Source organism: Lepidochelys kempii, chromosome 1, assembly GCF_965140285.1.
Source record: "Lepidochelys kempii isolate rLepKem1 chromosome 1, rLepKem1.hap1, whole genome shotgun sequence".
NCBI lineage: Eukaryota > Metazoa > Chordata > Testudines > Cheloniidae > Lepidochelys > Lepidochelys kempii.
This window is the reverse complement of record NC_136380.1, coordinates 13,266,662-13,278,855: the sequence shown is the minus strand read 5'-3', so window position 1 is coordinate 13,278,855 and position 12,194 is coordinate 13,266,662. Positions and strand designations below refer to the sequence as shown.

The 12,194-nt window shown below is 47.5% G+C and overlaps 1 protein-coding gene across 2 annotated transcripts in view; it reads left to right on the top strand.

Moving 5' to 3' along the window:
- Positions 1 to 5,982: 5,982 nt before the first annotated feature.
- Positions 5,983 to 12,194, top strand: part of RELT (RELT TNF receptor) — an 80,974-nt gene continuing 74,762 nt past the window's right edge. For both annotated transcript variants that reach the window (XM_073316148.2, XM_073316052.2), the window contains exon 1: positions 5,983 to 6,106. The gene's annotated coding sequence lies outside the window, so the exon portion shown is untranslated. The remainder of the gene's footprint in view (positions 6,107 to 12,194) is intronic.

Below are 12,194 nucleotides of genomic sequence, written 5' to 3'. Positions count from 1 at the left end.
TTGGTGAGTAGTGAGGACCTCATAGAGGAAATGGTTGTAGGGGATAATCTTGGCTCAAGTGATCATGAGCTAATTCAGTTCAAACTGAATGGAAGGATTAACAAAAATAAATCTGCAACTAGGGTTTTTGATTTCAAAAGGGCTGACTTTCAAAAATTAAGGAAATTAGTTAGGGAAGTGGATTGGGCTGAAGAATTTATGGGTTTAAAGGTAGAGGAGGCCTGGGATTATTTTAAATTAAAGCTGCAGAAGCTATCGGAAGCCTGCATCCCAAGAAAGGGGAAAAAATTCATAGGCAGGAGTTGTAGACCAAGCTGGATGAGCAAGCATCTTAGAGAGGTAATTAAGAAAAAGCAGAAAGCATATAGGGAGTGGAAGAAGCGAGGGATCAGTAAGGAAAGCTACCTTATTGAGGTCAGAATATGTAGGGATAAAGTGAGACAGGCTAAAAGTCAAGTAGAGTTGGACCTTGCAAAGGGAATTAAAACCAATAGTAAAAGGTTCTATAGTCATATAAATAGGAAGAAAACAAAGAAAGAAGAAGTGGGACCGCTAAACACTGAGGATGGATTGGAGGTCAAGGATAATCTAGGCATGGCCCAATATCTAAACAAATACTTTGCCTCAGTCTTTAATAAGACTAAAGAGGATCTTAGGGATAATGGTAGCATGATAAATGGGAATGAGGATATGGAGGTAGACATCACCATATCTGAGGTAGAAGCGAAACTCAAACAGCTTAATGGGACTAAATCGGGGGGCCCAGATAATCTTCATCCAAGAATATTAAAAGAATTGGCACAAGAAATTGCAAGCCCATTAGCAAGAATTTTTAATGAATCTGTAAACTCAGGGGTTGTACCGTATGATTGGAGAATTGCTAACATAGTTCCTATTTTTAAGAAAGGGAAAAAAAGTGATCCAAGTAATTATAGGCCTGTTAGTTTGACATCTGTAGTATGCAAGGTCTTGGAAAAAATTTTGAAGGAGAAGGTAGTTAAGGACATTGAAGTCAATGGTAAATGGGACAAAATACAACATGGTTTTACAAAAGGTAGATCGTGCCAAACCAACCTGATCTCCTTCTTTGAGAGAGTAACAGATTTTTTAGATAAAGGAAACGCAGTGGATCTAATTTACTTAGATTTCAGTAAGGCGTTTGATACTGTGCCACATGGGGAATTATTAGTTAAATTGGATAAGATGGGCATCAATAGGAAAATTGAAAGGTGGATAGGGAATTGGTTAAAGGGGAGACTACAACGGGTCCTACTGAAAGGTGAACTGTCAAGTTGGAGGGAGGTTACCAGTGGAGTTCCTCAAGGATCAGTTTTGGGACCAATCTTATTTAATCTTTTTATTACTGACCTGGGCACAAAAAGTGGGAGTGTGCTAATAAAGTTTGCAGATGATACAAAGCTGGGAGGTATTGCTAATTTAGAGAAGGACAGGGATACCCTACAGGAGGATCTGGATGACCTTGTAAACTGGAGTAATAGGAATAGGATGAAATTTAATAGTGAGAAGTGTAAGGTCATGCATTTAGGGATTAATAACAAGAATTTTAGTTATAAGCTAGGGACGCATCAACTAGAAGTAACGGAGGAGGAAAAGGACCTTGGAGTATTGGTTGATCATAGGATGACTATGAGCTGCCAATGTGATATGGCTGTGAAAAAAGCTAATGTCGTCTTGGGATGCATCAGGAGAGGTATTTCCAGTAGGGATAAGGAGGTTTTAGTACCGTTATATAAGGCACTGGTGAGACCTCACCTGGAATACTGTGTGCAGTTCTGGTCTCCCATGTTTAAGAAGGATGAATTCAAACTGGAACAGGTACAGAGAAGGGCTACTAGGATGATCCGAGGAATGGAAAACTTGTCTTATGAAAGGAGACTCAGGGAGCTTGGCTTGTTTAGCCTAACTAAAAGAAGGTTGAGGGGAGATATGATTGCTCTCTATAAATATATCAGAGGGATAAATACCAGAGAGGGAGAGGAATTATTTAAACTCAGTACCAATGTGGACACAAGAACAAATGGATATAAACTGGCCACTAGGAAATTTAGATTAGAAATTAGACGAAGGTTTCTAACCATCAGAGGAGTGAAGTTTTGGAATAGCCTTCCGAGGGAAGTAGTGGGGGCAAAAGATCTATCTGGCTTTAAGATTAAACTCAATAAGTTTATGGAGGAGAAGGTATGATGGGATAACATGATTTTGGCAATTAATTGACATTTAACTATTCATGGTAAATAGGCCCAATGGCCTGTGATGGAATGTTAGATGGGGTGGGATCCGAGTTACCACAGAGAATTCTTTCCTAGGTATCTGGCTGGTGAATCTTGCCCACATGCTCAGGGGTCAGCTGATTGCCATATTTGGGGTCGGGAAGGAATTTTCCTCCAGGGCAGATTGGAAGAGGCCCTGGGGGTTTTTCGCCTTCCTCTGCAGCATGGGGCATGGGTCACTTGCTGGAGGATTCTCTGCACCTTGAAGTCTTTAAACCATGATTTGAGGACTTCAATAATTCAGACATAGGTGAGAGGTTTATTGCAGGAGTGGGTGGGTGAGATTCTGTGGCCTGCATTGTGCAGGAGGTCAGACTAGATGATCATAATGGTCCCTTCTGGCCTAAATATCTATGAATCTATGAAACTGTACTTGGCATTTTATGATGGAGGGACTTGCCCTCAACGAAGTAGCACTCGCTAGGCAAGGGACATGGGTTCCGAAACCCAGGGAATTGAGAGACACTGAGGATAGGCATTTGTTTCTAGTAGGGAAGTGCTTGGAGCATGGTGTTGATCCCTGTCTCTTGCCACTGTGTAATTATAGAGCTAATTTTTTTATTCTATGAGAAGTCTTGTTATATGCTGCAGAGCTGAAATCACTGATACCCAGGTCTAAGTATTATACCTCCTGTGGGCTACTAGTGCACCAGCACTGAGGCTCCCCTGTTACCAGCTGATGTCACTAAGGAGCTGAGAGCTGTGTTAAGTTGAGGGGGTGCGGGTAGTAGGGGGCTGATGGAGAGGTGCAGCTGGTGGTGAAGACCCCACAGGGGGCTGATGGAGAGGTGCAGCTGGTGGTGAAGACCCCACAGAGAGGGGTCGCAATTGGCTGTGCAGCAGAGCACTTAAGATGCCCCCCTCACCTCCCCCCACTTCCACCCAGACTGGGAGGTAAACTCTGCAGATGAACTTCTGAATTTTGGGGGCTGCACTGACCAAGAACAGAAACTGTGGGAGGGGTAACATTTGGGTTGCTGGACGTAAGACCCTGAGGGGGAAAGGACACTGCCAAACTTACTGGAGGGTGGGTCTTTTGCTCATGGTTTGTGTGGTATGAATCCTGTCTGTGGTGTTTCCCCAGCCCAGCTCTTGTTGCTGCCAACTCTGACTGGCAGAAGGGTTTGCCATAGACTTAGATTGTAAACTGTTTGGGGCAGGGATCATCCATTTTGAGTTTGTACAACACCTAGCACCAAATGTGGCCTGGGTCCATGCTTAAAGCTTCTAGGCATCATCAGAATGCAAATTAATAATAGTGCCTTACCTAAGTCACACAGCAAGTCAGTGGCAAAATGGACCTTGGATCTCCTGCCTCCCAGTCCACTGAGCTATGGAGCCTCTCATGAATAACAATAACAAGATGTGTTTTATGAAGTGGAAAAAGCCTAGGTATTTGCTTTGAACCAAATCTGCTGTGTGTCGAATGTTCTCTTGCACCACCAAGTGCTTTGCTGGTGGAAACATCCATAAAGCTCTGTCAGTCTCCAGCTTTGGACCTTTGGCTCCATGGAACATTAACAACTGATTTCTCTGATTCAAAGCTTTGCTTCCGCCCCTCCCTCCCCCAGATATGGGGTGTTAACCTGGATACTGACGTGATCAAAGCTGGACAAACGAATAATTTCTCCTAACAGTTGGAGACAACACTTTTCTCAGCGAGTTAGAAAGTCCAATTTATTGGGAAGATGGTACTTCCCAGATGATGGCAGGATGGGTGGCTAACCATATTCTGATTGCATTTCATGATTTAGGACAAGGGAGAGCTTTAATATTTTTTTAAAAGTTTGCCAGAAGCTGGGAATGGTTTGCCAGAAGCTGGGAATGGGCGACAGGGAATGGATCACTTGATGATGACCTGTTCGGTTCATTCCCTCTGGGGCACCTGACATTGGCCACTGTGGGAAGACAGGGTACTGGGCTAGATGAACCTTTGGTCTGACCTAGTATGGCCGTTCTTATGTTCTTATGAAACTGATATTGCTGAGTCAGGACTAATGGTATGAAAATAATCTCCCCGTGGGAAAGATTGCTATATAAGGAAGGTTTCAAAACATCATTACTCCTGCATTCCACCTGCTTGTCATATATTTTGTGTGTGTGTGTGTTGTTTGGCTGAGTTTAGAGGTTAGTTAACAATGGGTGTTGGGTGTGTTTGTCAGCTGTGGGAAAGGATTACTGTATTTATGGGTGAAAGCCCTGTTCCTTCTCTGGGTTAAATTGAAGCAGACACTCTGAACTCAAAGGAGTGCCCAAGTAAACACCATGGGCGGGATCCTCCTCTCACATGAGGGTAAATCAGAAATCTCCCCCCTGAAGAAAGTATTGCTGCTCTAGGATGAAAGGTGCTTAGCTTGAGGTCTCCCCAGTCCTATTTATCAGGGGAAATGGAGAAAGCTACTTGCAACCTGTTTCTAAATGACAGGGCTAGATTCTCAGCTGCTGAGTGAGGCTCCACGGAATTCAGCTGAGAACCGGCTCCCAAAAAAATACCCAGCTAAACCTTTGGGTTATAGCTTTGGGCTCAATTCCTACCTCTGCTACAGACTTCAGACTTCTACTCTGTTTTCACTGGTGTTATTCCTGACTTACCCTAGTCAAGTGAGAGGAGACTGCAACCCTTCCTGGATGATGTTTGACAAGTCACCTGATCTGTCTCAGTCCCCCCCCCCCATGTATAAACTAGGTACAGTAATACTTTTCCCCCTGGCATGCTGTGAGGATAAATTCACTAACAGCTGGGACATACTGAGTTAGGAGGGTGCCTTGAGTGCCAACATAGACAAAGTCCATGGATTCAGAGTAGCAGCCATGTTAGTCTGTATTCACAAAAAGAAAAGGAGTACTTGTGGCGCCTTAGAGACTAACCAATTTATCTGAGCATAAGCTTTCGTGAGCTACAGCTCACTTCATCGGATGCAAGTCCATGGAGTTACTTAAACAAGTGTGAGTGAGAGGAGAATCAGGCCCTGACCTCAAGTGCCTTGTGCAGCCAATTGAGTTCAAAGAGACTCCATTGATGTGACCAACTATCCAAGTGTTGCTAAAGTGCTCAGAGACCGACCCCCTCAGGTGTTTGTCAGAGGCCTGTGGAAGACTAGGGCTGGGTGTGGGATGGGGTTGGATCCTCTGTCCATTGGGCAGCAGTGGCCATTCCTGATCCCCCGGCAAGTTGCTCCATGGGGCAGTCCTTTGCACCTGGGCAGAGTGGGAACCTATTGTGCCCAAGATGGGGGTCAACCTCTGCACAAAGCAGGAGACACTAGGCCCAGAGATTTTTTCCCCTCGCTACCCCCTTCCCAAAAATCTGGGTTTCTCTCTGTGCCTCCTCCCTTTACACCTCCCCACTGCTCGGCCTCAGGAATTGCTGGTTCTCCTAACTCGCTGGAACTTTAGAGAATCCGCTGGACCAAATGCCTGGACGCTTGATCTGCAGCGATCTTTGTGGGGCGAGGAGCAGAAATCCGCCTTTCAGCAGCCGGACTCGCCTCCTCTTGCATACCCCATCCCGCCGCACGTCCACCGCAAGCCGGCACTGCGGAGCAAGCAGCTTCCTGCTGGGGGAGAGGCTGAGGCTTGGAACGGTCAGACACCGGAGTTGGGGGGGGGTGGCCCGTTCGATTGTGACGCAATAAAGAGGGGCGGGGCTTCCCGGCAAATTGTTACTTTGCAGCCGGCGCCTTTCATTCATAAGGGGATCGAGCGACGCTGGGTCGGGGTCAGTCTCAAGCTCTTTGGACGCGGCTGTAGGGTATTGTAAGAAGGCCCCGCTTCGGGCTACGTCTGGCAGCCGGCTCCTGGGAAGGCGTTTCAAGGTAAAGAGCTGGCTGGGATCCCTGTGTCTATCCGCCCAGGAGGCTGGTCCTGACTTGCGGGAATCATTGTTCAAGGAGTGGCTCTAGGGGGACTAATGCTTGTGAGACCCCCGTCCTCAGCCCCACGCCCCTTCCCGCGAAGGATTGCGTGTTCCGAGCAGTTATCATCTGCTCAGACACAGGGCTGGTTTTCTGGGGCTGGTTTGCGAGCGGAGTCCCTGGCGCACTCCGTCTCGTAGCCCCTAGCTGGGTCCCCCCTAACATAGGGCAGGAAAATTAAGTTGAGGAAAATCTGCTGTAGTTCCCTTCATTTATTGTCTCCTGCTCCCCGTCTCTAGGAGTTGGCATTTGCTGTGCGGTGGCGAGATAGAAAACTGCATGGGGGCAAAATCCTAAACCCTCCTTTCACCCCATTGACATTTCGTGGCTGGGTAACTTTTATTTTAAACATGCACTGAAGTATTTGCTGGGGGCTGGCTGGCGTGATGTCTCGCTGATCTGTTGAGTATGAACTGGTTTAGAGTCCCCTATTCTTGGGGGGGGGGGTTCGTGATGGAGTGAAATAGAAGGCTAATGAGTCTGGGTTTAGGAGCCCTGTCTGTGTCGTGATCCTTCTTTTCCAACCCTCTGTTTGTTTTATGCCGGTAGCTGAGGTGGGTCCCAGTTGTTTTGCGGGCACCTGGGCTGGGAAAGTGAGAGCAGGCAGAGTTTCCAAACATCCGCTGTTTAACGGCCCCTGTATCTGTTTATATGGCTGGAGCTATGAATTAAACGATCATTCTGGCATAGCAAAACCAGCTGGGAAGGACTGTTACTCTAAACTTACAATGGCGACCCTGTTTTGTTTAACCAGCTGGGGTCTGGAGGTCGCCTAGAAGATCAGACCCTGAGATGCTGTAGCTAGAGATATTCAGAGTATGAGTGACCTAATTCCCTCTGCTGACTCCTTGAGGATCTGTATCGTATTCCTGTGTGGTACATTTTACCAACAAATGAGTGGCCCCTGAGATCTTGCACTTCCCTGAGCGGGAGCCAAGTACAGGCCTTCGGTGTTGCTCGTTTCCTTGGATAATGGTGCAAGGGAGCTCACCATGCAAGGGTTGAAACAACAGTTAAGGAAACCGATCTTGTAAGAGGAGGGAAGGAAAGAACTGTTGATTCACTGTTCATACATCAAGGTACTAACTTGCACATGTTCTGTGGTGCCTGTCTCTAACTTACATGATCCCGGTCTGAATCTGAGCCAGGAAAGGCTTCTGCTGCCCATCAGTCGGGGCTTGGGGGATGCTGTGAAACAGCAGCTGCAGCAAACTCTGCCCTGCAGGTTTAGCTTTGTTTGCTAGAGGTTGCAAGTCAGAGATGTACCCTCTGCAGGTTGGTGGGAGCAGCTGACTGTCCCCCCGGCTTTCTTTTCCCACTTCAAAGAGCTGCCCGACCTGTTTTTAAAAAAAAAACAAAAACCAAAACCAAAAAAATACCCCAAGTGGTCCTTAAAAGATGAAAGGCTCTGTTAACAGGGATATTGGTGGGCAGTTTGTGTGCAGTGGGCTCTGGAAAGAATGCTTAGCTTGGCTCGGCCGCAAAGTCTGCATGCTTGTAAATGACAGGGTGGGCTGAGGGTCAGCAGGGAGAAGGGGAGGAGAGGTACCTTATCACTTGCATTCCAATCCCTTCGCTCTCCTCTGTATTTGCAAAGTTTCTTTCAGCAAGAATTGTCCCTTTTTGAAAATAAGTGATCATGAGTCTCAAACCATGTCAAGATGGGGCTAGATCTTTTGCACCTTCTCCAAGGTGCTAATAGAATCATAGAAGATCAGGGTTGGAAGAGACCTCAGGAGGTCATCTCGTCCAACCCCCTGCTCAAAGCAGGAACAATCCCCAACTAAATCATCCCAGCCAGGGCTTTGTCAAGCTGGGCCTTCAAAACCTCTAAGCATGGAGATTCCACCACCTCCCTAGGTAACCCATTCCAGTGCTTCACCACCCTCCTAGTGAAAAGGGGTTTCCTAACATCCAACCTAGACCTCCCCCACTGCAACTTGAGACCATTGCTCCTTGTTCTGTCATCTGCCATCACTGAGAACATAGAATCATAGAATATCAGGGTTGGAAGGGACCCCTGAAGGTCATCTAGTCCAACCCCCTGCTCGAAGCAGGACCAATTCCCAGTTAAATCATCCCAGCCAGGGCTTTGTCAAGCCTGACCTTAAAAACCTCTAAGGAAGGAGATTCTACCACCTCCCTAGGACAACCAAGCTCCATCCTCTTTGGAACCCCCCTTCAGGTAATTGAAGGCTGCTATCAAATTTCCCCCTCACTTTTCTCTTCTGTAGACTAAATAAATAATCCCAGTTCCCTCAGCCTCTCCTCATAAATCATGTGCTCCAGCCCCCTAATCATTTTTGTTGCCCTCCGCTGGACTCTCTCATAGATATTAAGGTCAGAAGGGACCATTATGATAATCTAGTCTGACCTCCTGCACAATGCAGGCCACAGAATCTCACCCACCTACTCCTGCAATAAACCTCTCACCTATGTCTGAGCTACTGAAGTCCTCAAATCATGGTTTAAAAACTTCAAGGTGCAGAGAATCCTCCAGCAAGTGACCTGTGCCCCATGCTATAGAGGAAGGCGAAAAACCCCCAGGGCCTCTTCCAATCTGCCCTAGAGGAAAATTCCTTCCTGACCCCAAATATGGCGATCAGCTGAACTCTGAGCATGGGGCAAGATTCACCAGCCAGATACTCTAGAGAATTCTTTCCTGGGTAACTCGGATCCCACCCCATATCACATCCCATCACAGGCAATTTGTCCACATCCCTTCTGTCATGCAGAGAACCAAAACTGGACACAGTACTCCAGGTGTCGCCTCACCAGTGCCGAATAGAGGGGAATGATCACTTCCCTCGATCTGTTGGTAATGCTCCTACTAATACAGCCCAATATGCTGTTGGCCTTCTTGGTAACAAGGGCACACTGCTGACTCGTATCCAGCTTCTCGTCCACTGTAATCTCTAGGTCATTTTCTGCAGAACTGCTCCTTAGCCACTCGGTCCCTAGTCTGTAGTGGTACCTGGGATTCTTCCTTCCTAAGTGCAGGACTCTGCACTTGTCCTTGTTGAACCTCCAATTTGTCTAGGTCACTCTGGACCCTGTCCCTACCCTCCAGCATGTCTACCTCTTCCCCCCAGTTTAGTGTCATCTGTGAATTTGCTGAGGGTGCAATCTATCCCATCCTCCAGATCATTAATAAAGATGTTGAACAAAACTGGCCCCAGGACCGACCCCTGGGGCACTCCGCTTGATACTGGCTTCCAACTAGACATCGAGCTGTTGATATTTACTTGTCCATATGGGGAGGGGAGCAAGATTAGGCAAACCTGTTCCATGGGTGACCAAAAGGATCCTGTAATCCTCGTACCCAAGACTCGGACAACCCCCCAATTGCCTTTAGCAAGGACTGGGAGGTTTGGCAAAGCATGTCTGTGTAATCCACTGGTCAATTTGGATTGTGTCCCTACCTCTGTGCCCAATCCACAGAGGCTGCATGTGTGTTAAAGAGCCATGCTCTTTACAGCTTGAGTTATAACCCCAGCCAGAGATCTGTGTTTTTAGCTCTGGAGTTCCCTGGTGTTGGCCAAAATGGCAACCATCACATCAGCAAGTGGAAAGCTGATTTTGGTCCCAGCTCTTTTAGTATTTCTGCTGTGTTGTACTAAGTAATCCTCTTAATACAGAGATTGCCAAAGTTAGAAGTTTCCCTCCCAGTAGGGACACCTTTGTGTTATACACCCTTCTCTCCTCGCTGGAAATCTAGAGAAACCCAAAATCCCTAAAGCTTACTCCTGTATCGCTGTATGCACAAGGTAATGGATCTGTCTAAAAGCTGGGATTGTTGCAGGAAAAATAGCTTTTTAAATGCAGGGTTTTCTCCTCCCCTTAGTTATTATGCTGCATGAATCCTACGCCACTGATCACTTCATGGCTTCTTGTGGGACATGTGCCAAAAAGGATCTGTGCTACTTTTGTGTGCAGTTGAAGCACTGGAATGTCATGGGGCTATGAACGCTGCGGCCTCTGTCTTGGTGTAAGTGGGTGTGCGTCCCTCCTTCCCCAGGCCTGAATTCGAATCTGACTGTTCAAAGGCTGTGGGCCTTTGGGATGATGTCCTAGCTTCTCCCCTCTTTGAAAAGTGAGGTAACACACCACTCATACCTTGGTCTGACTTCTGGCAGGAGTGTGCCCAGCATATGTAGGTTGCAGCAACCTTCTATTCGGTGCATGTGTGTACATGCTTTCATCATTATTGATGCAGAAACAGGAATAATCAGAAGATAGACTAGGCCAGAAGAGGGGATCATTATGATCCCGGACTCAGACTCTACCTGCTCGGCATCCCCACTTCACAAATGGGGAGAGGCACAGTGTGACCCAGGATCACCCAACAGGCCAGTGGCAGGGTCAGTAATAGCCTAGGTCTCCTGAGACCCAGTCCAGTGCTCTATCCCCTAGGTCACACTGCCTCACTAGGCTGATTATACTTGGAATTTATGTAGTGCCCTCAGCAAAGCTAATTGCTAATTACTCACAACATCCCTGTGGTGTAGATAATTAGTAACCTTGCAGTTTTACAGGTGGGGTAATCAAGGTAGCATTGTGATTTGCCCAAGGCCAGTGAGTGAGTCAGTGGCAGAGATGGGAGTAGGGCCCAGGAGTTCCTGGCACCCAAGTTCTTGGAATTGACTCCTCAGGTGGCTGAAACCATGGGGGGGGGTGTTTATGGGCTTGTGTTTTCCCAGCATCCCTGAGGTGTGGGTTGGCTGCCTGTTACTGGACACTCTGCTGTAGCTTTCAGGCCCCTGTACATGGATCGTGTGGGAAGTGTGTGCTTCCTCATTAGAAATGGGGACAGGAAGGAAAATGTGATCAGTGCAGCTCACTGAAGTTCCAGCCGGTGCTGCTGAAAGCCAAGGCACAGCCTGGAACTACATGTTCTCTGCCACCACCAAGCCGTTCTTCTGCCTAAGGGAAATAAAGCTCCAGGGAGCAGGCTTGCTTGCTCTGTTAGGCTGTGGAATTATCTCCCACGGGAGCTAATAAAGGCCCATCCCTGCAGGGTTCAGACTAGAAAGGACCCTCTTGGGTAACACTCCCCACAGAGGGGATGAATCGGAGCTGCTGGGAAACGTAGCATGTGGCTAGCCTGTATGTGGGGTAATTGAAGTCCCTTCTGTGTGGGCACATTAGCAAGTGCACAACCGAACCCGATGTTACTAGTACACACGACCTGCTTTTTGTTTTGTCAAAGGGAGACCACTGCATCCAACAGACTACTGGCCTTGACGGATCATTGGTCCAGTCTGATTGTCTCAATCCATTCTAACAGCCTGTACCCCTATCACTGTAGACACATGGACTAGACTGTATACCAGTCACGTGTATCATACGTAGATTGTAAGCTCCTTGGGCAGGGGTAGTCCTCTTGCTGTGTGTTTGTACAGCTGCTAGCACAGTGGGGTGCAAAGTGGGGAGCAGTGCTCCGTGGTTATGGCTCCTAAGTGCTACGATAATCCAGGTCACATATAGCATGGGTCAGCTAAATGCTGCATCACAACTTGAAGATGCAGTTATTTTAGAATGACCATCAGTCCTCCTCCCTCAAATCCTTACAGGGCACGTGCGCAAGCCAGGAGGTGATTGTAGAGTTTAATACTGTAGTGAACTGGGTTGTGTTTGTGTGCTGAATTGCCCTCCACTGGAGGGATTCAGAACTGCTCTACTGTGTGTCAGGCCCTATACTGCCACCGGCGATTCTCCCTTTAGTTCAGGGAAGGAGCTATAGTATCCAGCACTCCTTTATTTCACTCCACGCAGTTTAACTCTCTCTTCTCCCCCAGAGCTGCATGACTGGAGAGATCAGGAGCTTGGCGTCCTGTTGACTCTGGAGCAATAACTGTACTCCCCAGCCTCGGGGGGGATAACTTTGCAGGTAGTTCTCTTTTAACAGAACTTAACTCCCCGCCCCTGGTGGGATTACAACGATCTCCTACAGACTCTGATCTCTTACAGACTCTGCGTGGGGATCTGC